Source organism: Salmo trutta, unplaced genomic scaffold (assembly GCF_901001165.1).
Source record: "Salmo trutta unplaced genomic scaffold, fSalTru1.1, whole genome shotgun sequence".
NCBI lineage: Eukaryota > Metazoa > Chordata > Actinopteri > Salmoniformes > Salmonidae > Salmo > Salmo trutta.
The window spans coordinates 99259-125250 of NW_021822576.1; the positions used below are offsets into that span (position 1 = coordinate 99259).

The following is a 25992-nucleotide window of genomic DNA, read 5'->3' on the forward strand; positions in this document are numbered from 1 at the left end:
ATCAGCTATCTGAGCAGCTAACCGATCGCTGCAGCTGTGCATAGCCCATCTGTAAATAGCCCACCCAATCTACCTACCTCATCCACATATTGTTTTTATTTACTTTCTGCTCTTTTGCACACCAGTATTTCTACTTGTACATCATCATCTGCTCATCTATCCCTCCAGTGTTAATTTGCTAAATTGTAATTACTTCGCTTATGTCGTGTCTTTGGCTATGCCGGATTAAGTGATATGACATGCTAACTTATAAAATTATTTCTCTGTAATTAATATTACCTGATTAAGCTAATCATGTAAATGTAATTAACTAGAAAGTCGGGGCACCACAGAAGAACGTTTATAGAGCTGTTATCTTCTGAATAAACTCTTAAAATACTTAGTAATATTTTACATCGATAGCAGTCAATCTTATCTTATTTTCAATCTCATCATGAAAGTTATAAATTCTTGGTTATCTTCACGAACCCTGGCTAACAAGTTGAATCAGCAATACAAAATTGGGTTTAATTATTTATTTACTAAATACCTAACTAATCACACAGAATTACAAATACACAGAATACAATGATGTCATACAGAAAGCGTCCTGGCGGACTGAGCCTGTATCATGGCTGGTTACACAAAGGAAAAGGGGGTTGGGCTTGAATGAAAGAGCGGGAAGATTTAGGAACACAGAAACAGCAGCTATGCTATCGTAAATACATTATCTTATGCATTCTAAATTACCGCCCATTTGGAAAAGGAAAATGCAATAAATATTTACTCTGAGCTGCGCTTCGGTAGATTGGTCGTAGATGCTGGCCGTGGTTGGCCAACAGATCTTCCTGTTGTGTAGTGGAAGAATGTCAATGGTGGTGGTATCTTCGTCTGGTTGTTAGACTGGATCCGTCGTCCGTCCTTTCCTAGCCCACGTTAGCAGCGGCTAACTCAACGGCTAGGAAGTATCACTTCTGTAGTGAATAAGCTCAAAGTTCATACCAGTTCATACCATAGCTCACGCCGAGGTTGGCTTAGTTCTGTTCTTGATATGGTTTAGTTAACATGTCTGTCCTTATAACGTCGAGGCTGCAGACCTCTCGTACTGGAACCTGGAATGTCTTTTCGTCAAAGACTTATATAGTGGAGAGGGGGAAGGAGGGGTTTCATCGTTTATAACCCCATGTCTCTTCACAGGGTTGGCCACTGATCGGCAGGGCACTTTCCCTATGAAAACCCAATTCTCTCATTTGGAAGCTAAAATTACATTTAATCTCCTAACAAACAATTTCAATATCAAACATTTCAATTGCATAACAATTCCATGTGACTCTGATAACTAGAGAGTGTATACTTTCTCCGGTACAGTTTATGTCGTCCTGCCATCAATCATAATGTCTCAGATAACAATGAACTGACATACATACTCATTACGTTATCAAGCATATTTCCAACTGGTTTTATTAACAAAAGATGGTTCCTTTCCCTATTTGTTTGATGTTCCCAGACTCTCTATATTTAACACAGGCTATTCCAGTCCTTCAGTAGGGTCAGAGAGAGAGGGGAAGGGAGAAGGTATTTATGGGGGGGTCATAAACCTTACCCACAGGCCAACGTCATGACACTACTATGGCCTATTTATTGCCTTACCTCCTCATGCCATTTGCACACACTGTATATAGACTTTCTTTTTTTCTATTGTGTTATTGACTGTACGCTTGTTTATTCCATTTGTAACACTGTGTTGTTGTTTGTGTCGCACTGCTTTGCTTTATCTTGGCCAGGTTGCAGTTCTAAATGAGAACTTGTTCTCCACTAGCTTACCTTGTAAAATAAAGATGAAATAAAATTTAAAAAAGAAACATTTTTTTCTTTACAAGAAAGGGGATGTAGCTCAGTGGTAGAGCGCATGCTTTGCATGTATGAGGTCCTGGGTTCAATCCCCAGCTTCTCCATTAAAAATTATTGCATTGACCCAACTCCTACTTTACAGAATGTTGAAATTCTAAGCAGGAAACAGAGATGTGCAAAATAATTTGGTTTTGTTATCTGAAGAACATGCCTTCAATCCCTGTTTGTACAATTATAGAACAGAAGTGGCATGATTGACATCTTTTATGGCGTCATTTTCAAAAACTGAAGTTTATGGGTTCTATCCCAGTCTGTACCTGGTTTAAGAATTGCTGCTATCATTTCCTTGTAGTTTCAATGGAGTGGTGTTTATAAAAAGTACATTGTATTGATATTGCATTTTATCTGCAAATGAAATGGGATGGAAGCTCAGAGGGGGAGTGCATGCAAAATATGTATGAGGTCCTCGGTTCAATCCCAAGATTATGCACTGAGTTTATTTGTGTGCCAAATTGACATTTACACAACTACTACTTTCCTGACTGTTGATATATAATTCACAGCGTAGAGTGGCATGGTGGCCAAGTGGTAAGGCGTTGGTCTTGTCAACCGAAGATCATGGGTTCAAATCCCATCCGTGACTTTATGAAAGCCATCTGATATCATGGACCTGTGCTTTATTTGGAGGACTTTGCAGAAAAGCAAGTTGTATCAATATTGCAACACAGCTATTAAAGTAAGGGGAAGAATCTCTATGGTAGAGCCAGTACTTTACATGTATGTGGTCCAACGTTAATCCCCAACTTCTCTGTTGAGTGTAATTAGTTGTTAAATTAGCTTTTGCACAACTCCCACTTTCCAGAATGTTGACATTCGCAGAAGGAAATAGATATGCTAAATCATCTGTTTCTGTAAACTGAAGCACATGGGTTCAATCCTTGTTCGACGTTTATGGAAGATAGCTGAAATTATGGAAATGTACTTTCATTAGAACAGTGTAAAGAAAAGGTCAATTGTATTGATATGACCACTGCGACCTGTATGCTCTAGTCGGCTGGCCCTCGCTATGTTGATGATCAGTTACTTGAGAAGGAGACCAAGTCAAGACGCTGGACCGGGTGGATTCAGTTTATAGTAGGCAGTTTATTATGAGACAAAGATATTTGCCAAAGCGTGCACGGACTCCTTCGTTTAGCTCATAGGGAACTAGCGGAAGAGCGCCCTGAAACATGGTGTGCATCCAATTTATACAATGAAATAACAGTGTGTTGACGTAGGTTGAGTCTAGTAGGTCCGCTCTCCTGACTGGTCGATGAGTGGAGGGACGGTCCATTCTCCAGGTGGTGTCGACTTCCCATTGGCCCTTGGCAGTGTCCTTTGTCCTCGGAGTCCAACACCCCTAAGTGTGTTTTTCTGCTAATTCGTGTCTGGGTGGTTGCGATATTCATGGAATGTTGTTTTTTACACCAGTGGTCAGTTCGTGTGGCTAGGGCGCTTTCATGTCTTGACATTTTTGTGTGAGTGCTTAAGTCAGCCATCTGTCTCTGGGTGTGGTCGTGATTGGTATCAGTTGGTTGCTCAATATGTCTCTGGAATTTTGTTGTGTGCTGTTGTGAAGCATGTTGTGCAAATGCCCTCCTTATATATCATTAGGTAAAACGTTAGATTATCTTTATTACAAATCCCCCTCTTCACGTCTGCAAGACGTGACAAAGAAAAAGTGGAACAGGCTTGCTCGGCGGTAGGTACTTGTCGTCTCATTGATCTGAACTTTGACTCGGTCTTTAGCTCACCATCTGCTCCGTTATCATCTCTCTAAAGTTCTGGTTATTAAACCTCTTGCACACGGGACCAAACAACAACCACACAACCCAAACACACTCATACAGGTTAAAGCAGCCCATAATACAGTTCTTGCAACACTTTTCCATTTCCCAAACATGAGCTGTGTTATCAAAAATGTACGTACAGCAATGAACCTAATCATTCTACCTACACCATCCTCTTTGCCCGTAACCTATCGAGAGTTAGTCTATTTTACCAGGTCATGAGGGAGGTGGCGGAAAATTGGTCAGAGAACCTCTTTACTGCATCCCCTGTTTCATTCATGAATCTCTGTTGATTAAATGATGTCATTAATTCAATCCACATTATTATTTATTGTCAACTACCAACGTAATGTAGTGTTAAAGCCTTCACATATTTGATTCATAACTTTGTATTCATCTGGAACCTCCCTGAGGATGCCAATAGCATCCATCTAGACAAAGCCATTCCCATCCTTATCAAAACTCCTCCTGTACCTACTTTAGCCTCCTATAACTGGTCTCTTATCACTAATTCAAACTGGTTGGACCTATAACCCCAGGGCGCAAGTTCCTAACCACCCTTTGTGGTAATTCTTGTCGTATGCGTCCTTCGCTGGTACTAGCCCACCCTTCATCAGTTATAGGTGCTATGAGGTTACACATTTTCTCCTGTGCTTTCAAACCTAAGTCAGTCACATTAACGATTACCTTTCCAGCCATTAAAATCATCTTAATTCTCGGTGCCATTCTTGTATCTATAACACTGGTGCTCATCAGGAATTTAGGTGAACCGAGGTGGGTTGGCTGAGTACTTCAATCTGGCCAACCCCTATTCCTGTACAGTTGTCTGCTTCCCCAGGAAATTGTTTAATGTTTACCTTAAATTCTACATCTTGAGCTTCTTTGATTCCTTATTCTGTACGTCACTCATCAGTGTATTATATAGTTTATCTTTTACTTCTTCTCAATGACAACGGTAACCTATGTTTAGTACCCGTAGGTGTTGGATCTGAATGTATCAGAAAGATTAGACTATGATGCAGCTCAGAGTCTCTACTCTTCCCAAAAACCGTCAACCCTCTCCTGCCCTTAGTCTCTCTGCTTGGTACCACCCCATACTCATACCTCTAGGAGCACACACAGTGATGAACAGTCGGGATAGGAAATCTTCATTAAGGAGGTAACCCCCGGACCTTATTGGTTCTCGGTTCTTCTCCTAACTCTGTGTGTGATCATCAGTGCTCATATGTGTACATACCTTCTTGCAGTGGGTAACGTGGACCCAAATGACTCTCTCAGCTTTTCTAATGGCAAAGGCAATGGTTTAACAGCACCTGGTATGGGCCTTCCCAACGGGACTGCTTCCAGTTTTTTCTCCTCATGGACTGGATCCACACCCAGTCTCCTAGTTGGATTGAGTGAATCACCTTCTCTTGTAATTCACCTGTTGGACACAAAATCTTGGACATACGGGTTTGGTTAAAAAACAGTCTTCTCATTTGCTCTGCTAGTATTTCTTCACTTCTATGTCTACCTGTTCTGGTATCTCTAACTCTGGCATTCTATAGGCTCTACCTAATTAGCTAAAATGTCATCCATCATTTAAAGAGATAGATCCCAGTATCAATACTAGGGATAATATCTTGTCCTCATTTTTTAGTTACCATAATCTTTTCCACCAAGTAAGTTGGGAACACTTCTACCCATTTGCTATGCTTATCTGTTATTTTTAAACACCCCTTCTTCCCTTCAATTCGGAATAGTTCAATAAGTCCATTTCCAGCAACAGACAACGTATTATATCAAAATTCCCTCGCTATTATTTTCTAATTAGTTAGCCTTTCAATTTAAACTAATCAAGCTATCAAAACGTTACATTTATATCTTAAACAAACGCTAGCAACCGTATCTCTCCAGGCAAAACATATCTTCCTACATTTTAGTCCCATGGTGCATGGGCTGGGATCCGAACCCAGGCCTCCCGCGTGGCAGGCGAGAATTCTAAACTATTCAAATGCATACTCGGGTTCAGTGTCTTCCAACTGAAGCAAAGGAAACATTAGGCCCCTATCAGCCTGACCAGGGTCAATAGCGGTGGTGATCAGCCTAGTAGCAAGAGTACGAGCGCATGGAATGCAACAGCATCCACAAAGAACGAGTATTGCGACAAAGACGGAAATAGAGACCAGTACTGACGATACCAGCATCTTATATTTACCGAACGCATCCATCCAAGAATCCCACATAGAGGTATCCACCCCCGAGTGCCGCTTCATCTTGCCGTTGAGAGTACGGAGACCCTCCAAGGCAAGCGTGAAACTACCGTCAGGAGCGGTATTATTAGGAATGAAGGTGCAGCACTGTTCCCCGAAGATAGTACATACGTTACCCTTTTCTGCCAATAGCATATCTACAGCAATACGATTTTGGAAAGCCATGAGCGAAGTTGCTTTCAATTGGGCGTGGATAGCTTCAAATCCCAGTTGAGTCCAATTACCCAATTTCTGAACATTAAAATGGATGTAATTTATTCTATCAATATTTTTGTTAATTGTGCACCACCAGCAAATAGAGGATTCAAACCCAGCAGCCACTTGGTCTACCAACTTCTATTCGTCGGGAACCCCCCTGGGGACCCCGATAGCGTCAATGTAGGTGGAGTCCCCGGCAGGTTGGGCCGCCGCGCGTTTTGACTTAAATGGCCCAACCTCGGTTCCCAGGGATTGGATACGAGCAAGAAGATCCCAAACACCCATGGGGTAGACAGAAATAGGCAGCAAGAGGTTAATTAGGCCACAGAGGCCAGTAATATTATCAGGCAATCTATCAAACAAGCGTTTACCCCCACACCACCACCACACATCCGCTCTAGAGAGGGGTTTGAATGATCCGTAAATAGTAAAAACGTCCAGACACCATCCGTCCTGGATATCCCCTACCCAAGCTTTACCCCCAGTTAGGTTGACGCAGGTAAAGCTGGCCTTTGCAACAACATAAGAAAATAACGGCTTCATGACGGAGGATAGCGCGATTGGGTAAACCACGTCCCAGTCAGAACAATTTGCATCTGGATTGTCTTGTGACATTAATGGAATCAGACATGTCGGGGAGATAGGGGCAGGCACAATGCGGAGCAATGGTCTTGGCCCCATGCAAAACACACAGTTCTGACGGGTGGTATTAGCTGCTTCCTCAGTAAGCAGGAGCCAGTTGTTAGTGAACCCGGAGATACCGGTAGCTATCTGGATGGTATCATCCAGAGTTGGCGGGAGGTAACCAAAGTAACTGGACCCCATGCTCCACCCTTCCTAGAGGCTGCCTCAGGAGATGAAATGTTGTCCTTCACTGTGACTGCTTGTGGGCTAGATAAATTAGTTAAGCAAATCCGCAGATTCCAGTCTAGGGAGTTTGGTACATATGGAGCGAGTACAAACGGCTGACAGCCTAGGCTTGTCCTTGGCCGAACAATAAATTTCAACCCCGTTGTAGTTGTAGATAATGTCAGGACCCTGCGCCAACCCTCGACATCGTCCCCCTCAGTCCAAGCGGACCAGTCTGGACCAGATTCGGACACTAGATTTTTCCAGGACCACTCGCTATAGCCCCCTAAGGTCATATACTATATTTTGTCAGTAAACTCCATCGCACTAGCCCACCCATTTCTAGAACGTCCCAGAAGCCCCCATGGCAATGTCACTGTAGTGGTGGTGTTTATGGCTAGACATAGGGTGGTGCTCCTAACTTTTGTTGGAGTACATGATTTGTCAGTGGAGACAGTGGAGCGTTTATGGATCCTGTGGTTTGTGGAAGGCAGGGTACTGTTGACTGTGGGTAGGTGAGTAAGTTGTTGCACTAGCCATGTGAGAGTTCCTAAGGATACTCCAGTAATAATTATAAAAATAACAAACAGGGGAGCTGATATCCCCAGCCGCTCCCAGGGAGGAAGGTACCCCGTCCCTGGGCGTGGCGCCTTAGGACGTGGAAAAGGGAGCTGTGGCCCCATTTCCCTCGTCTAAGGGATCAGTGGTTGGGGTCGAATCAAGGGCGCGTAAGTTGGCCCTGGTTTCAGTCAAAATTCTGGAAGGGGTTGGGGCTGAAGTGCAGTGTGTAAGGTGGTGCCAAGGCACCCCTGATTTACCTTTGACCTGGACAGAGTGTGAAGTAACTTCCTTCACTTCGTACGGTCCAGTCCACCTGGGTTCCAGCCACTTTCTCTTGTGGACTCTGACCCTCACCCAGTCCCCAACTTTTACCTTCAGTGGTGGCGAGTCTCCCAACAGCTCCCCCTCTTGGACCTTGCGGATCTGTGTGGAGAGAGCTGCAGAAAGTTCCGTCAGTTTTCTCACATAGTCAGACATTACAATTTGTTGTACATCAAGGGCGGGCATATGACCTCCCTCCCTTGGTGGACCAGGCATGATGGGTGCCTGCACCTGGAGAGGCTCTCATAGCCATCAATGCCAGGGGCAGGGCTTCAACCCAAGTCAACTTCGAACCTGCACATACCTTAGCTATTTTAGCCTTAAGGGTTTGATTGGCGCGTTCCACGAGGCCCTGAGATTGGGGCCTGTACACCGACCCAAATTTGTGTACAATCCCGAATCTCTCCTCCACCTGTCTCAGGTGCTTGTTACTGAAATGGGACCCGTTGTCGGATCGGATCTGTCTTGGAACCCCATACCTTGGTATGAGTTCGGTTTGCAGCCACTTTATGACTGACTTGGCATCCTCTCGTGCCGTTGGTATTGCCTCCACCCTCCTTGAAAACCTGTCTACCATTACCAAAAGGTACCTTTTTCCACCAACCACGTTATCTGGCCCCATGTCTGTGTAATCTATGCTAATGTCCTGGAAACAGGCGTTAGGGACTGGAGAAAAACCCATAGGCGTTTGATAGGGCTTCTTGGGGTTGTAACTTCCACATATGCTACACTCGTCGCAGAATAGGTCAGTCAAGTCTTTCAGATGGGGGTGCCACCAGATGTAGGACACTTTCTGTAAAGTCTTCAGTTTCCCCTCATGTGTAGGCCCATGGGCCTCTCGTATGAGTTCTTGGCACAGGTTTGCGGGGGCCACCAATCTGCCGTCATGGCACCTCCATAGTTCGTCAGGTCCTTTAGTGGCCCCCTTTTGTGCCCATACTGAGTGTTCGTAAGGTCCGGCTGCGAGTTGCAACTCCCTGATGTCGTGTGGGGTGAGTTCAGGTTGAGATGTTTCTGGTCGTAACACCATTTGTCTGGGAGTGTACCCGCCGGCTTTCTTAGCTGCTTTGTCGGCTTCGTCGTTTCCCTCACTAATTCTGTTTTTCAGCTGTTGGTGTCCTTTGCACTTCATTATGGCTACCTTTTCAGGCAGTGAGACTGACTTAATCAGTCTTTCCATTTGTGCCTTGTGTTTGATGGGGAGATTCCCTGTAGTGGTGAAATTTCGTCTCAACCATTGTGGTCCGTCGATATGGACTGCCCCATGGGCATAGGCTGAGTCGGTGTATATGTTTACAGTTTTTCCTTCTGCCCTTTCCAATGCTTGTGTTAGGCCTATGATTTCAGCCAGCTGTGCAGATGCAGGTTGTGGAATAATGGCTGCTTCCAGGGTAATGTGTGACCCATCCGGTAGTTGTTGCACCACAGCGTACGCTGCTATGTTTCCTTCTTCCCCTCTATAGCAACATCCGTCTGTGTACAGCCATAGATCAGGGTTTTGGTGTGGTTTGTTCTCCAGGTCAGGTCTCAGCTTCAGTTCTTGTGCTGCTCTTTCGGCGCATGAGTGGGGTAAGCCTTCCTCTGCGTTGAGTGCATCTGCCATGTTCTTGTCGGTGTTGACAAATGTGATGTGTGATTGGGTGCATTTGTTCTGTATTTTGTTTTTTCTTTCAGAACTGAACGTGAATTCCTTGCTCATCAGGTACGCTGCCACTCCATGGTGGGTATGAATTTCCAATGGATGACACATCACTAGATGGGCTGTTTTTTCTATGGCTTTTGCCACTGCTGCCACGTACCTGGAACATGTAGTTTGACCTATTTCGATGTGGTCTAGTTTTGAGGAGTGGTACATCAACACTCTCCTCTCCCCCTCTTGTTTCTGAAATAGGATGGACGATGAGAATCCTTCCTTTTCAGAAACATCCAGATGGAACTTGTTTTTGTAGTCAGGTGCAGTGAGAGCTGCGGCCACGGATAGGTCTGTTTTCTGGAGTGCAAATGCCTCGGAAGCTTCAGGTGTCCAAGCCAAAGAGGCGTGCAGGTTTCTCGCACCAGCCACACGCACCATTTCTCTCATAGGCTCGGTTCTTGCTGTATAGTCAGGGATATGTGTACGGTTGTACCCTGTCAGGCCCAAAAATGACAGCATACCCGAAACAGTGATGGGGCGTGGGTGATGTAAGATAGAGTCTCTGTGGGCTTTGGAGAGTCCCGCTCCTTCACCCGATATCTCTCTTCCAAGGAAGAGTACGGTTCTGCGACAGGATTGGACTTTGCTCATTTTCACATTGTATCCCTTGTTTGCTAGGAAGTCCAGCAGAGGTTTTGTCATTAGTAGGCAGAGATCAGAGTTAGGAGCGGCCAGAAGGAGGTCGTCCACATACTGGATGAGAACCACTCCATCGGGAATTTTCAATTCGCCCAGCTGTGTTTTGAGGATGTGATTGAAGATCCCAGGTGAGCACCTGTATCCCTGTGGGAGAACCGAGTACGTGTACTGCTGGTGTTCATACGTAAATGCAAAGAGTGGTTGAGAAGCCACATCCAGTGGGATGCTGAAAAACGCATTTGCCAAGTCCACTACTGTGAAGTACTGGTGCTTGGGAGACAGGTTGCTCAATGTGATGTGAGGATCTGGGACAGGAAGATCAATGGGTACAGTAACGTCATTTACTGCTCGGAAGTCTTGGACCATCCGGTGAGTTTCACCTCCTGCCTTTAGCACCGGTAGAATGGGAGTGTTCCATGGGGATATAGTTTTGTAGATGACTCTCGCTCCTAGTAGGCCTTAAATGGTAGGCTTGATACCAGTGATTTGTTCGGGCTTCAAGCGATACTGGGTCCGGAAAACAGGCTGTTGCTCAGGGTCCACAAGAGTGATGGTAACCGGTGCTACCTGGAGCTGTCCTACATCAAATGGGGAGGTGGTCCATATCTTTTCATCCACCGTCGAGATCAGCGCTGCAGTGGATGGGTGGTCGGTATATGGCTTACCATGGTGTCTTAGAAGGGTCAGCCGTTCTGGGTGGCAGAGCTCTTCCGTGTCAATATCAAGGAATCTCCACATGTTTTCAGTAGTGGCTTTGTGAATGCCGGCCGTATGGGTGGGCTCCCACTGGAGTTTGGAGGCTCGTCTGATCATTGGACCAAGGCTCCGTGCCTCGAAACCATTACCTACAGCGAGTGTGACGTGAGGAGCTGACTCCTCTCCCAACAGGTACCAAGACTTCAGGTGAGGTTGCAAGATTACAGGAGCTGCTACCCCCTCTTGTCCACATATTATCGTGCAGCACCTGATTGATGGCGTGAGTGGCATCATGTTCTCATCCCAGTCATCTGTGTATGGGTTGTCGTCGTTGTCTGTGACATTGAGGGTGCAGTGCACCTCTGCCTGTGGAGTCTTGTATGGGTGTAACGTGTAGATCTGTGTTTTCAGCTGGTTGAACTGGAACTGGATGCGTGGAGTTCCTATTCCCGTTGAAATACACTTCAACCAATACATTTCTTGAGTTGCAGATAGGACAGGGGCCGGTAACATGAGGACCTTCACTGGTTTGCTTGTGGTGGAGAGAATGGGGCAGGTGTAGACCTCCACGCCGTTGTTAGTCAAATATATAGAGCACTGTAGTTTACACAAGAGGTCTCGTCCCAACAGGTTGATGGGGCAGTTGGGGCAGTACAGGAACTGATGTTTGAGTTTTAATAGGCCCCATGAGAAGTGTAAGGGGACGGTTTTCTTTTGAGCTTCGGGGTTTCCTGACACCCCCACCACCTGAATGAATTCCGAAGATAGTTGCTGACGGGTTCGGATAGCAGAGTATGTACAACCTGTATCAACTAGAAATTGATGGGGTACCCCTTCAATTTCACACAGAACAGTAGGTTCTGTGTGAAGTGGAAAAAGCTGCCGTCCCTCCCCGTCCGGTGGTGGTGGGCACCTTCATGGCCATGGGGCGTACTCATCCGCCATGCCCTGGAAGTTTGGTGTGTGCTGGCTCAGGTCAGGGTTGGGGTGATTGTAAGCAGGGTGTGCTTGGGATCCTGGGTACCTTTGTGGGCGGGGTCCACCTCTTCCTCTCCCTGGTGAGCCCCCCCTGGTTGCCATCCAGTGTTGCCTTGCAGGTGTTAACGGATGAGGGCAGTTGCGAGCCATGTGCCCATGTTGTCTGCAATTATAACAGTTCAGGCCCCCCCAACGGGGTTGACCTCCTTGCCAAGGTGTTTGGTATCCCGGTTGAGCCATCCATGGTGTTGGATAACTCAACTGAGGCGGCAGGTAGGATGTTGGGGCGGTCATGGGCATGGGTTGGTTCATGTGTTGCGCCACTTGGGGGACCCCCATGGTAACGGGGTAGTTTGCTGCAACTGTTGCTGCATCATCTGGGTCACTGTCTTCTTTATTACCTGGGATAAGTCTTCCGGGTTCTCTACCACCATCTGCTTTTTGGGCTTATCACCTTTTTGGGCCTCTTTCAGCTGTAGTTTCAGCAGCTGGACTTGAAGGGACTGGACCTGTGTGTCCGCTCCCCCTTTGTCCTTGTTATATTGGGTGAGGTGGTGATGCGTGTGCGAGTTGAATTGTGGTAGGGGAAGTGCCATTAACCCCACTGTGTTTCTGAGTTTAACTTTAACTTCTCCGGGACATCCATTCACCACCATTTCTTTCCACATGCTGAGTGTAGTCTCCGTGTGGTCATATGGTTCTTCATGGACAGTCCTCCACGTAGTCTTGGCCCTGTCCAGGTAGGCTGCTGGTTGTTCTTCTGGAGTGATGGTGAAAGAGGACAGGGTAGCATGGTTCCTTTCAGTGGGATACGCCCGACGCAACACCTCCCACAGTGCCTGACGTATGTCCCCCAGTGGTGCGGTGGGGGGTGTTGCGTTCAGATCTGCTTCTTTTATGAGAGACGCCATGGTTCCATGATCTGTTGCTCTGGCTAGTAGTAGCGCTTTCATGTCTCCTAAGCATAGGCGTAGTCCAGAGGTAAGGGTTTGGAGCTGCAGCAGCCATGCCGAGGCTCCTCCGTGCAGACTAGGGAGTTGTTCCATGAGTGTGGTCAGGTCAGTCATCTTCCATGGCTGGTATTCTTCAAACCGAGGGTCTGCTGCGGGTCTGAGTGGCAGTTGTCTTGCAGAACTGACACCCCCACTAAGGCCCCAGTGTTCCCTCGATGTCATTCCCCTTTCTCTTAGTTTTTCCAAGCGAACCGACCTTCTGACTGGCTCAACTAGATCGGTCACTTTCCCTGTCATTACCCCCTCTACGTGGAACGTCCCGCCGTCCCTGTCCGCTTTCTCTAACAGGGTTTTTGCTAGGACGATGGACTCATTCACCTGCCTTTGTAGGTTCACGATGTCCATACTGGTGGGGGTGTGTCTGGTCCCACCTTCGTCATCCTCGCTGGGTAGATTTCCTTGGGAGGACCAGGATGCTTCGCTGTTCCCCGGGGTGAGTGAGTGGCACCTTAAGTAATGGTCTGGGTTGGGGGTGGAGGTGAACTTGGTTCCTCCGCCTCCAACCATATCAGAAAGGGAGGTTGGGCCTCCTCCCCCTGTCTCATAGTTTTGCACCTCCTCACAGTCAAGGTGTCCACCATGTATGCCCATGCTGACGGTTCCGGTCAACTCTCCACCCTTGAGAGAGAATACTGGAGCTTGTATTGCGGGTGAAGCAGGAGACAGTGCTGATCGGAATGGATTGAGGGATTTTCCCCTTTGGGGTTGTCCAAATGAATAAGGAGGGGGCGTCTGGGTTACTTCTTTTGGCACTTCTGGGTATAATGTAGGTGGAGCAGACGCAACGGTAGCGTCTGTATCGTCAGTCGGTCCTGTATTTAGATCAGTCGTGGCGGTCGTCACTATCCCCATCATATCTGGTTTCTTATATGGGAGGGCCCTTCTAGTCTCCTCTATAGCCCAGATCCCTATTCTCAACTCTGCCTCTGCCTTTTCTCTGTTCTTGGTCCCTTCCTTCTTAAACATGTGGTTCCTGTTTCTGTCCTTTTCACTTTCTATTCCTTTCTCAACTGCTTCCTTCAAAACTTCCTCCATCACTACAAGTTGTCCCTTTGTCGGGGCCCCTCCGCTAAAATAACCTGCCTGTGTCCATCTCAACTTTACTTCCTCCCACACTTTCCTTATTGCTTTATATTGTTCTTTTCCCCCCGCTCTATCCTGTATCTTCTGTTCCAAATATTCGCTACATTTAAGTTTGGTTGGTGGAATGGTTGCCATTTTTGTTACCCGTATAAATGTCCCTCTATCTTTGTATACTTAGCCCGTCGTTGGTCAAAACCAGCGATGTATTCACGGTGCTGACACAGACTTATCTCTGGTGCCCCACCCTCGTAGACAAAGTTCCTACAACTATAAATTTACTTTCATTTAATAAACTGCCTATATTACAGAAGCAGAATAATAACCACTTCAACCTTTATTAAGACAGTTCGTTAATTGTATTGTTGAAATAACCCAGGACAATACCAACAGCACGGCGGCTGACCACAATTCACTCAGTAATTCTTAAAAATTATACAAATAAAATAAAATTGATTAAAAAGAGACCTGTGAAACGCTCAATCAACACTACAATATTCCAAATTATCCGACTGTATATCTGACTCCTAACTGATGACTACTGATATTTCCAGGTTAATTTTCGTGCACCCGACTGTATTGACGCTCCGGACTGAGAGTCACTTCAGTCCGCCCCAATTTCACGGAATGCACTATCCCAATGTATCTGACTGTATATTAATGTCTCGAACTAAACGCCACTTCAGCCGGACAGAAACTCACAGATACATGTTGCCAATCCCAGTTTGCTGACGCTACTTGAGTAGTTATACCGATCCCAATTCAATTGACGCTACTCGGTTGTCGATCCCAGTTATACTGACGCGACTCGACTATTTCTACCCAATCCCAGTCTTACTGACGCTACTTGGCCCTAAACGAGATCAATCCCAGTATTACTGACGCGACTTGATCTCACAATTCAGGCATTAAACACCAAATATCCTTGTACTCAGCCTTCACATTTGTCTATACAATTTCATGTAATATTAACAGTAATTCATACTCACGCCCAGTACTACTGATCAAAATTTGGATAAAGACTATAATACAATATGCAGATTTTGTTTTAAAAGGCTCTGCTTACCCTTTTTTTTTAGTCGAGCTCGTTGATCAGTTTCCCGGGGGAAGTAGAATCGCCGATGGCTCCTGCGGACAGGTCACCCGTCCTTACGAGATTGTCCCGGACTTGTCTCCTCTCACATCAACCATTAATGGACCGAATTCAGGAGTATGAAACCATCCTCTGCTACCAAGTTTTGTTGATGATCAGTTACTTGAGAAGGAGACCAAGTCAAGACGCTGGACCGGGTGGATTCAGTTTATAGTAGGCAGTTTATTATGAGACAAAGATATTTGCCAAAGCGTGCACGGACTCCTTCGTTTAGCTCATAGGGAACTAGCGTAAGAGCGCCCCGAAACATGGTGTGCATCCAATTTATACAATGAAATAACAGTGTGTTGACGTAGGTTGACTCTAGTAGGTCCGCTCTCCTGACTGGTCGATGAGTGGAGGGACGGTCCATTCTCCAGGTGGTGTCGACTTCCCATTGGCTCTTGTCAGTGTCCTTTGTCCTCGGAGTCCAACACCCCTAAGTGTGTTTTTCTGCTAATTCGTGTCTGGGTGGTTGCGATATTCATGGAATGTTGTTTTTTACACCAGTGGTCAGTTCGTGTGGCTAGGGCGCTTTCATGTCTTGACATTTTTGTGTGAGTGCTTAAGTCAGCCATCTGTCTCTGGGTGTGGTCGTGATTGGTATCAGTTGGTTGCTCAATATGTCTCTGGAATTTTGTTGTGTGCTGTTGTGAAGCATGTTGTGCAAATGCCCTCCTTATATATCATTAGGTAAAACGTTAGATTATCTTTATTACAGCTACCTATTCGTCACCAGACCCACTGGCTCCAGGTCATCTATAAGTCTTTGCTAGGTAAAGCTCCGCCTTATCTCAGCTCACTGGTCACGATAAAAACACCCACCCGTAGCATTCGCTCCAGCAGATATATCTCACTGGTCATCCCCAAAGCCAACACCTCCTTTGGCTGCCTTTCCTTCCAGTTCTCTGCTGCCAATGACTGGAACGAATTGCAAAAATCGCTGAAGCTGGACACTTATATTTCCCTCACTAACTTTAAACATCAACTATCTGAGCAGCTAACCGATCGCTGCAGCTGTACATAGGCCATCTGTAAATAGCCCACCCAGTCTACCTACCTCATCCCCATATTGTTTTTATTTACTTTCTGCTCTTTTGCACACCAGTATTTCTACTTGCACATCATCATCTGCTCATCTATCACTCCAGTGTTAATTTGCTAAATTGTAATTACCTCACTACCATGGCCTACTTATTACCTTACCTCCTCATGCCATTTGCACACACTGAATATAGACTTTCTTTTTTTCTATTGTGTTATTGACTGTACGCTTGTTTATTCCATTTGTAACTCTATGTTGTTGTTTGTGTCGCACTGCTTTGCTTTATCTTGGCCAGGTTGCAGTTCTCAATGAGAACTTGTTCTCCACTAGCTTACCTGGTTAAATAAAGGTGAAATAAAATAAAATAAGATTTTTTTGTATCTTTCCCAGAAAGGGGATGTAGCTCAGTGGTAGAGCGCATGCTTTGCATGTATGAGGTCCTGGGTTCAATCCCCAGCTTCTCCATTTAAAATTATTGCATTGACCCAACTCCTACTTTACAGAATGTTGAAAGTTTAAGCAGGAAACAGAGATGTGCTAAATAATTTGGTCTTGTAATCTGAAGAACATGCGTTCAATCCCTATTTGTACATTTATAGAACAGAAGTGGCATTGTCCAACTTTTATGGCGTCATTTTCAAAAACTGAAGTTCATGGGTTCGATCCCAGTCTGTACCTGGTTTAAGAATTGCTGCAATCATTTCCTTGTAGTTTCAATGGAGTGGTGTATATAAAAAGTACATTGTATTGATATTGCATTTTATCTGCAAATGAAATGGGATGGAAGCTCAGAGGGGGAGTGCATGCAAAATATGTATGAGTTCCTCGGTTCAATCCCAAGATTCTCCACTGAGTTTATTTGTGTGCCAAATTCACATTTACACAACTACTACTTTCCAGAAAGTTAATGTATAATTTGTAGATTAGAGTGGCATGGTGGCCAAGTGGTAAGGCTTCGGTCTTGTAAACCGAAGATCATAGATTCAAATCCCGTCCGTGCCTGTATGAAGGACATCTGATATCATGGACCTGTGCTCTTATTGGAGGACTTTCCAGAAAAAGCAAGGTGTATCAATACTGCAACACAGCTATTATAGTAAGGGATGTATCTCTATGGTAGAGCCAGTACTTTACATGTATGCGGTCCAACGTTAATCCCCAACTTCTCTGTTGAGTGTATTTAGTTGTTAAATTAGCTTTTCCACAACTCCCACTTTCCAGAATGTTGACATTCTAAGAAGGAAATAGATATGCTAAATCATGTGTTTCTGTAAACTGAAGCACATGGGTTCAATCCTTGTTCGACGTTTATGGAAGATAGCTGATATTATGGAAATGTACATTCATTAGAACAGTGTAAAGTAAAGGTAAAATGTATTGATATGACCACTGCGACCTGAATGCTCTAGTTGGCTGACCCTCGCTACCTATTCGTCACCAGACCCACTGGCTCCAGGTCATCTATAAGTCTATGCTAGGTAAAGCTAAATTGTAATTACTTCGCTACTATGGCCTATTTATTGCCTTACCTCCTCATGCCATTTGCACACACTGTATATAGACTTTCTTTTTTTCTATTGTGTTATTGACCTTTCGCTTGTTTATTCCATTTGTAACTCTATGTTGTTGTTTGTGTCGCACTGCTTTGCTTTATCTTGGCCAGGTCGCAGTTCCAAATGAGAACTTGGTCTCCACTAGCTCACCTGGTTAAATAAAGATGAAATAAAATGTAAAAAAAGAAACATTTTTTTCTTTCCCAGAAAGGGGATGTAGCTCAGTGGTAGAGCACATGCTTCGCATGTATGAGGTCCTGCTTTCAACACCCAGCTTCTCCATTTAAAATTATTGCATTGAACCAACTCCTACTTTACAGAATGTTGAAATTTTAAGCAGGAAACAGAGATGTGCTAAATAATTTGGTCTTGTAATCTGAAGAACATGCGTTCAATCCCTGTTTGTACATTTATAGAACAGAAGTGGCATTGTTGCCAACGTTTATGGCGTCATTTTCAAAAAATGAAGTTCATGGGTTCGATCCCAGTCTGTACCTGGTTTAAGAATTGCTGCTATCATTTCATTGTAGTTTCAATGGAGTGGTGTATATAAAAACTACATTGTATTGATATTGCATTTTATCTGCAAATGAAATGCCTTCCTCTCCATCTTAAATAAGCATGCCCCTTTCAAGAAATGTAGAACCAGGAACAGATATAGCCCTTGGTTCTCCCCAGACCTGACTGCCCTTAACCAACACAAAAATATCCTGTGGCGTTCTGCATTAGCATCGAACTGCCCCCGCGATATGCAACTTTTTGGGGAAATTAGAAACCAATACACACAGGCAGTTAGAAACGCCAAGGCTAGCTTTTTCAAACAAAAATTTGCTTCGTGCAACTCCAACTCTAAAAAGTTCTGGGACATTGTAAAGTCCATGGAGAATAAGAACACCTCCTCCCAACTGCCCACTGCACTGAGGATAGGAAACTGTCACCACCGATAAGCCCACTATAATTGAGAATTTCAATAAGCATTTTTCTACGGCTGGCCATGCTTTCCACCTAACTACCCCTACTGCATTCAACAGCACTGCACCCCCCACAGCTACTCGCCCAAGCCTCCCCCATTTCTCCTTCTCCCAAATCCATTCAGCTGATGTTCTGAAAGAGCTGCAAAATCTGGACCCCTACAAATCAGCTGGGTTTGACAATTTGGACCCTTTCTTTCTAAAATTATCTGCCGAAATTATTGCAACCCCTATTACTAGCCTGTTCAACCTCTCTTTCGTGTCGTCTGAGATTCCCATAGATTGGAAAGCAGCTGCTGTCATCCCCCTCTTCAAAGGAGGTGACACTCTTGACCCAAATTGCTACAGACCTATATCCATCCTCCTCTGCCTTTCTAAGGTCTTCGAAAGCCAAGTCAACAAACAGATTACCGACTATTTCGAATCCCACCGCACCCTCTCCGCTATGCAATCTGGTTTCAGAGCTGGTCATGGGTGCACCTCAGCCACGCTCAAGGTCCTAAACGACATCGTAACCGCCATCGATAAGAAACAATACTGTGCTGCCGTATTCATTGACCTGGTCAAAGCTTTTGACTCTGTTAATCACCACATCCTCATCGGCAGACTTAGTAGCCTTGGTTTCTCAAACGATTGCGTCGCCTGGTTCACCAACTACTTCTCTGACAGAGTTCAGTGTGTCAAATCGGAGGGCCTACTGTCTGGACCTCTGGCAGTCTCTATGGGGGTACCACAGGGTTCAATTCTTGGGCCAACTCTTTTCTCTGTATACATAAATGATGTCGCTCTTGCTGCTGGTGAATCTCTGATCCACCTCTACGCAGACGACACCAATCTGTATACTTCTGGCCCTTCTTTGGACACTGTGTTAACAACCCTCCAGACGAGCTTCAATGCCATTCAACTTTCCTTCCATGGCCTCCAACTGCTCCTAAACACAAGTAAAACTAAATGCATGCTCTTCAACCGATCGCTGCCTGCACCTGCCCGCCCATCCAGCATAACTTCTCTGGACGGTTCTAACTTAGAATTTGTGGACAACTACAAATACCTAGGTGTCTGGTTAGACTGTAAACTCTCCTTCCAGACTCACATCAATCATCTCCAATCCAAAGTGAAATCTAGAATTGGCTTCCTATTTCGCAACAAAGCATCCTTCACTCATGCTGCCAAACATACCCTCGTAAAACTGACCATCCTACCAATCCTCGACTTCGGCGATGTCATTTACAAAATAGCCTCCAATACCCTACTCAACAAGCTGGATGCAGTCTATCACAGTGCCATACGTTTTGTCACCAAAGCCCCATATACAACCCACCACTGCAATCTGTATGCTCTCGTTGGCTGGCCTTCACTTCATAATCGTCGCCAAACACATTGGCTCCAGGTCATCTACAAGACTCTGCTAGGTAAAGTCCCCCCTTATCTCCGCTCACTGGTCACCATAGCAGCACCCACCTGTAGCACGCGCTCCAGCAGGTATATCTCTCTGGTCACCCCTAAAGCCAACTCCTCCTTTGGTCGTCTCTCCTTCCAGTTCTCTGCTGCCAACGACTGGAACGAACTACAAAAATCTCTGAAATTGGAAACACTTATCTCCCTCACTAGCTTTAAGCACCAGCTGTCAGAGCAGCTCACAGATCACTGCACCTGTACATAGCCCATCTATAATTTAGCCCAAACTACTACCTCTTCCCCTACTGTATTTATTTATTTTATTTATTTTGCTCCTTTGCACCATATTATTTATATTTGAACTTTGAACTTTCTTCAAACTACAAATCTACCATTCCATTGTTTTTCTTGCTATACTTTATTTACTTTGCCACCATGGCATTTTTTGCTTTTACCTCCCTTATCTCACATCATTTGCTCACATTGTATATAGTCTTATTTTTTTTTCTACTGTATTATTGACTGTATGTTGTTTACTCCATGTGTAACTCTGTGTTGTTGTATGTTGTCGAACTGCTTTGCTTTATCTTGGCCAGGTCGCAATTGTAAATGAGAACTTGTTCTCAACTAGCCTACCTGGTTAAATAAAGGTGAAATAAATAAAAATAAAAAAATGGGATGGAAGCTCAGAGGGGGAGTGCATGCAAAATATGTATGAGGTCCTCGGTTCAATCCCAAGATTCTCCACTGAGTTTATTTGTGGGCCAAATTCACATTTACACAACTACTACTTTCCAGAATGTTGATGTATAATTTGTATAGTAGGGTGGCGTGGTGGCCAAGTGGTAAGGCATTGGTCTCGTAAACCGAAGATCATGGGTTCAAATCCCGTCCGTGCATGTATGAAAGACATCTGATATCATGGACCTGTGCTTTTATTGGAGGACTTTGCAGAAAGAGCAAGATGTGTCAATATTGCAACACAGCTATTAAAGTAAGGGGATGTATCTCTATGGTAGATCCAGTACTTTACATGTATGTGGTCCAACGTTAATCCCCAACTTCTCTGTTGATTGGATTTAGTTGTTAAATTAACTTTTGCACAACTGCCACTTTCCAGAATGTTGACATTCTAAGAAGGAAATAGATATGCTAAATCATCTGTTTCTGTAAACTGAAGCACATGGGTTCAATCCTTGTTCAACGTTTATGGAAGATAGCTGATGTTATGGAAATGTACATTCATTAGAACAGTGTAAAGAAAAGGTAAATTGTATTGATATGACCACTGCGACCTGAATGCTCTAGTCGGCTGGCCCTCGCTACCTATTCGTCACCAGACCCACTGGCTCCAGGTCATCTATAAGTCTATGCTAGGTAAAGCTCCGCCTTATCTCAGCTCACTGGTCACGATAACAGCACCCACCCGTAGCACGCACTCCAGCAGGTATATCTCACTGGTCATCCCCAAAGCCAACACCTCCTTTGGCCGCCTTTCCTTCCAGTTCTCTGCTGCCAATGACTGGAACGAATTGCAAAAATCGCTGAAGCTGGAGACTTATATTTCCCTCACTAACTTTAAACATCAGCTATCTGAGCAGCTAACCGATCGCTGCAGCTGTACATAGCCCATCTGTAAATAGCCCACCCAATCTACCTCATCCACATATTGTTTTTATTTACTTTCTGCTCTTTTGCACACCAGTATTTGTACTTGCACATCATCATCTGCTCATCTATCACTCCAGTGTTAATTTGCTAAATTGTAATTACTTCGCTACTATGGCCCATTTATTGCCGTACCTCCTGTCATGACTTTCCTGATCAGGTCAGGGTACAGGAGACCACCACCCTACAGATTATCTCCCAAACCCCCAACAGAGGAGGAGAGATCTAGGGGTCTGAAGATGTGGGGGTTTATGACACCTCATGCCCATAATAAACCTTAGGCCACAGAGAAATTCCTTTGTCCTAACAATGGAGAACTGGCCTCAGAACATTAAACATGCAATAAAGGGACTTTGGAACAATGGTTTCCGTCAGCCACAATGGTGGTCATGACGAGAGGTGGAATATTAAAATGTATGTAACTTTTGTATTGTTTTTAAAGGTTAAGAGATGACGTTATTATGAAAACATTGTACCTTTAAGAGTTTTCCCAGTATATGCCTGATGTTTATACATTGTACGTTGTGTGGAAAATATCCAAATCAAACAGAATGTTTTGGTAAAGATGAAATGTGAAGTTAGTGTCTAAAATTGGATTTTTAGTCAAAATCTAGGCCTTGCCCCTTTACTTGGTCCGCCCAGAGAATTGCCCTAAAGGCGGTTACACCCACTTCTGACCCAAGGGTATAAGACAGGAGAGTAAAGAATTAACATAGGAGACTAATTGACCCCAAGCTGCAGCGAAGGTCTAACAAAGTCGACGAACCCCAAAACGAAACACAAGGTTGAAGACAAAGAAAAAATTTCTACACAAGCTACGGACGAGTAGCTGTGTCTAAGCGGGTGAATTCAAGCCGAACCACCCAGCCTCCACTCTCCATTGAATCGTGGTATCTACACCGTTCGAGCCCAAAGCTGTGAGCTCTGAGCTACAGAGCTGTCTGTCCTTAGAAGATGGCGAGGGATCAGACCACTAAGCCAAGAAGGACACTGACATCGTGAGGACAACCAGAGAGTTGCGCCGGAGAAGTGCGTCATTGAGAAGCCTAAACGACCCACGCGGAGCTTCCCACCTGAGACCTCCAACACGTAATTACATCATTATATTCTGACCCATAAGAGCGGCAGTTCGGGCAAGGCTAGGTTTTAAATAAGCATAGCTGACAAATGAACCCAAATGTATATTTCTCTCATGTACTTCCTTTGTTTCTCTCTCTTTTAAATCCCCATTTTGGGTAAAACGCGCCATAGTGTGTTGGCCCTTTATACTAAGTCCTAATCAATAGCTAGACTGTGTTTTGTGTATGTGTATTTTTATCATCATTTTAGCTTGCTAGTAAATAAATAATCAACTAAGATTGGTGTGGTAAATTCATTGGTAAAGCCCGGGTCCGTGCAGATTCCCGGATTATGCGACGTTCAGAATGAGACTGTAGAGGAAATTGATTAATTTAGCGACTGTTGTAAAATCGATATTCTGATATCCTTTGAGTTAATTTGGGAAATAGAAACTCAATCAAAATAATGTTCCCATGGTGCCCCAGGTCAATGAGTTAATTGCTTGATTCATTGCTTAATTCATTTAATCACGCAATTAAAAACCGTTAATCATTCGATGAGCAACAGTCGTCACATTAACTAATACAACGTCACGACACTCCTCATGCCATTTGCACACACTGTATATAGACTTTCTTTTTTTCTATTGTGTTATTGACTGTCCGCTTGTTTATTCCATTTGTAACACTGTGTTGTTGTTTGTGTCGCACTGCTTTGCTTTATCTTGGCCAGGTCGCAGTTCTAAATGAGAACTTGTTCTCCACTAGCTTACCTGGTTAAATAAAGATGAAATAAAATTTAAAAAAAAAATAAAACAATTCTTTCACAGAAAGGGGATGTAGCTCAGTGGTAGAGCGCATGCTTCGCATGTATGAGGTCCTGGGTTCAATCCCCAGCTTCTCCACTTAAAATTATTGCATTGACCCAACTCCTAATTCACAGAATGTTGAAATTTTAAGCAGGAAACAGAGATGTGCTAAATAATTTGGTCTTGTAATCAGAAGAACATTCGTTCAATCCCTGTTTGTACATTTATTGAACAGAAGTGGCATTGTTGCCAACTTTTATGGCGTCATTTTCAAAAACTGAAGTTTATGGGTTCGATCCCAGTCTGTACCTGGTTTAAGAATTGCTGCTATCATTTCATTGTAGTTTCAATGGAATGGTGTATATAAAAAGTACATTGTATTGATATTGCATTTTATCTGCAAATGAAATGGGATGGAAGCTCAGAGGGGGAGTGCATGCAAAATATGTATGAGGTCCTCGGTTCAATCCCTAGATTCTCCACTGAGTTTATTTGTGTGCCAAATTCACATTTACACAACTACTACTTTCCAGAATGTTGATGTATAATTTGTAGAGTAGAGTGGCATGGTGGCCAAGTGGTAAGGCGTTGGTCTCGTAAACTGAAGATATTGGGTTCAAATCCCGTCCGTACCTGTATGAAAGACATCTGATATCATGGACCTGTGCTTTTATTGGAGGACTTTGCATAAAAAGCAAGTTGTATCAATATTGCAACACAGCTATTATAGTAAGGGGATGTATCTCTATGGTAGAGCTAGTACTTTACATGTATGCGGTCCAACGTTAATCCCCAACTTCTCTGTTGATTGTATTTAGTTGTTAAATTATCTTTTGCACAAGTCCCACTTTCCAGAATGTTGACATTCTAAGAAGGAAATAGATATGCTAAATCATCTGTTTCTGTAAACTGAAGCACATGGGTTCCATCCTTGTTCGACGTTTATGGAAGATAGCTGATATTATTGAAATGTACTTTCATTAGAACAGTGTAAAGAAAAGGTAAATTGTATTGATATGGCCACTGCGACCTGTATGCTCTAGTCGGCTGGCCCTCGCTACCTATTCGTCACCAGACCCACTGGCTCCAGGTCATCTATAAGTCTATGCTAGGTAAAGCTCCACCTTATCTCAGCTCACTGGTCACGATAACAACACCCACCCGTAGCACGCGCTCCAGCAGGTATATCTCACTGGTCATCCCCAAAGCCAACACCTCCTTTGGCCGCCTTTCCTTCCAGTTCTCTGCTGCCAATGACTGGAACGAATTTCAAAAATCGCTGAAGCTGGAGACTTATATATCCCTCACTAACTTTAAACATCAGCTATCTGAGCAGCTAACCGATCGCTGCAGCTGTACATAGCCCATCTGTAAATAGCACACCCTGTCTACCTACCTCATCCACATATTGTTTTTATTTACTTTCTGCTCTTTTGCACACCAGTATTTCTACTTGCACATCATCATCTGCTCATCTATCACTCCAGTGTTAATTTGCTAAATTGTAATTACTTCGCTACTATGGCCCATTTATTGCCGTACCTCCTCATGCCATTTGCACACACTGTATATAGACTTTCTTTTTTTCTATTGTGTTATTGACTGTACGCTTGTTTATTCCATTTGTAACACTGTGTTGTTGTTTGTGTCGCACTGCTTTGCTTTATCTTGGCCAGGTCACAGTTCTAAATGAGAACTTGTTCTCCACTAGCTTACCTGGTTAAATAAAGATGAAATAAAATTTTAAAAAGAAACATTTTTTTCTTTCCCAGAAAGGGATGTAGCTCAGTGATAGAGCGCATGCTTCGCATGTATGTGGTCCTGGGTTCAATCCCCAGCTTCTCCATTTAAAATTATTGGCTGAGAGGGCCCTAGTGGAGACGACTGGCTGAGAGGGTCCTAGTGGAGACGGCTGGCTGACAGGGCCGTAGTGGAGACGGCTGGCTGAGAGGGCCCTAGTGGAGACGACTGGCTGAGAGGGCCCTAGTGGAGACAACTGGCTGAGAGGGTCCTAGTGGAGACGGCTGGCTGACAGGGCCGTAGTGGAGACGGCTGGCTGAGAGGGCCCTAGTGGAGACGGCTGGCTGACAGGGCCCAATTGGAGACGGCTGGCTGAGAGGGCCCTAGTGGAGACGGCTGGCTGAGAGGTTCCTAGTGGAGACGGCTGGCTGAGAGGGCCCTAGTGGAGACGGCACACCACCCTCAGAACCCTCATTACCCAGCACCCTCAGCACCCACCACTGATAAAATAATTTATACATTTAAGGTTTTGACTAAATGATTCCACCCTGAAAATATATAACTGAGTGATTATCATACTAATTCTATAAATGTGTGTGCATAGGACAAGCTGAGACATTCAAGGAAAAGGGGAACTGTTAACCTGTTATGGATAGGGGGCAGTATTTTCACGGCCGGA

The 25992-nt window shown here is 44.5% G+C and overlaps 7 non-coding genes across 7 annotated transcripts; all 7 read left to right on the forward strand.

Moving 5' to 3' along the window:
• The first annotated feature begins 1862 nt into the window (after positions 1-1862).
• Positions 1863-1934, forward strand: trnaa-ugc (transfer RNA alanine (anticodon UGC)). Its single transcript has one exon. It is a non-coding gene; the product is annotated as a tRNA-Ala (tRNA).
• Positions 1935-2401: 467 nt separating this feature from the next.
• Positions 2402-2473, forward strand: trnat-ugu (transfer RNA threonine (anticodon UGU)). Its single transcript has one exon. It is a non-coding gene; the product is annotated as a tRNA-Thr (tRNA).
• A 14036-nt stretch (positions 2474-16509) lies between these two features.
• Positions 16510-16581, forward strand: trnaa-ugc (transfer RNA alanine (anticodon UGC)). Its single transcript has one exon. It is a non-coding gene; the product is annotated as a tRNA-Ala (tRNA).
• A 465-nt stretch (positions 16582-17046) lies between these two features.
• trnat-ugu (transfer RNA threonine (anticodon UGU)) lies at positions 17047-17118 on the forward strand. The gene has a single exon. It is a non-coding gene; the product is annotated as a tRNA-Thr (tRNA).
• Positions 17119-20866: 3748 nt separating this feature from the next.
• Positions 20867-20938, forward strand: trnat-cgu (transfer RNA threonine (anticodon CGU)). Its single transcript has one exon. It is a non-coding gene; the product is annotated as a tRNA-Thr (tRNA).
• Positions 20939-23597: 2659 nt separating this feature from the next.
• Positions 23598-23669, forward strand: trnaa-cgc (transfer RNA alanine (anticodon CGC)). The gene has a single exon. It is a non-coding gene; the product is annotated as a tRNA-Ala (tRNA).
• Positions 23670-25347: 1678 nt separating this feature from the next.
• On the forward strand, positions 25348-25419 carry trnaa-cgc (transfer RNA alanine (anticodon CGC)). Its single transcript has one exon. It is a non-coding gene; the product is annotated as a tRNA-Ala (tRNA).
• Positions 25420-25992: the final 573 nt, after the last annotated feature.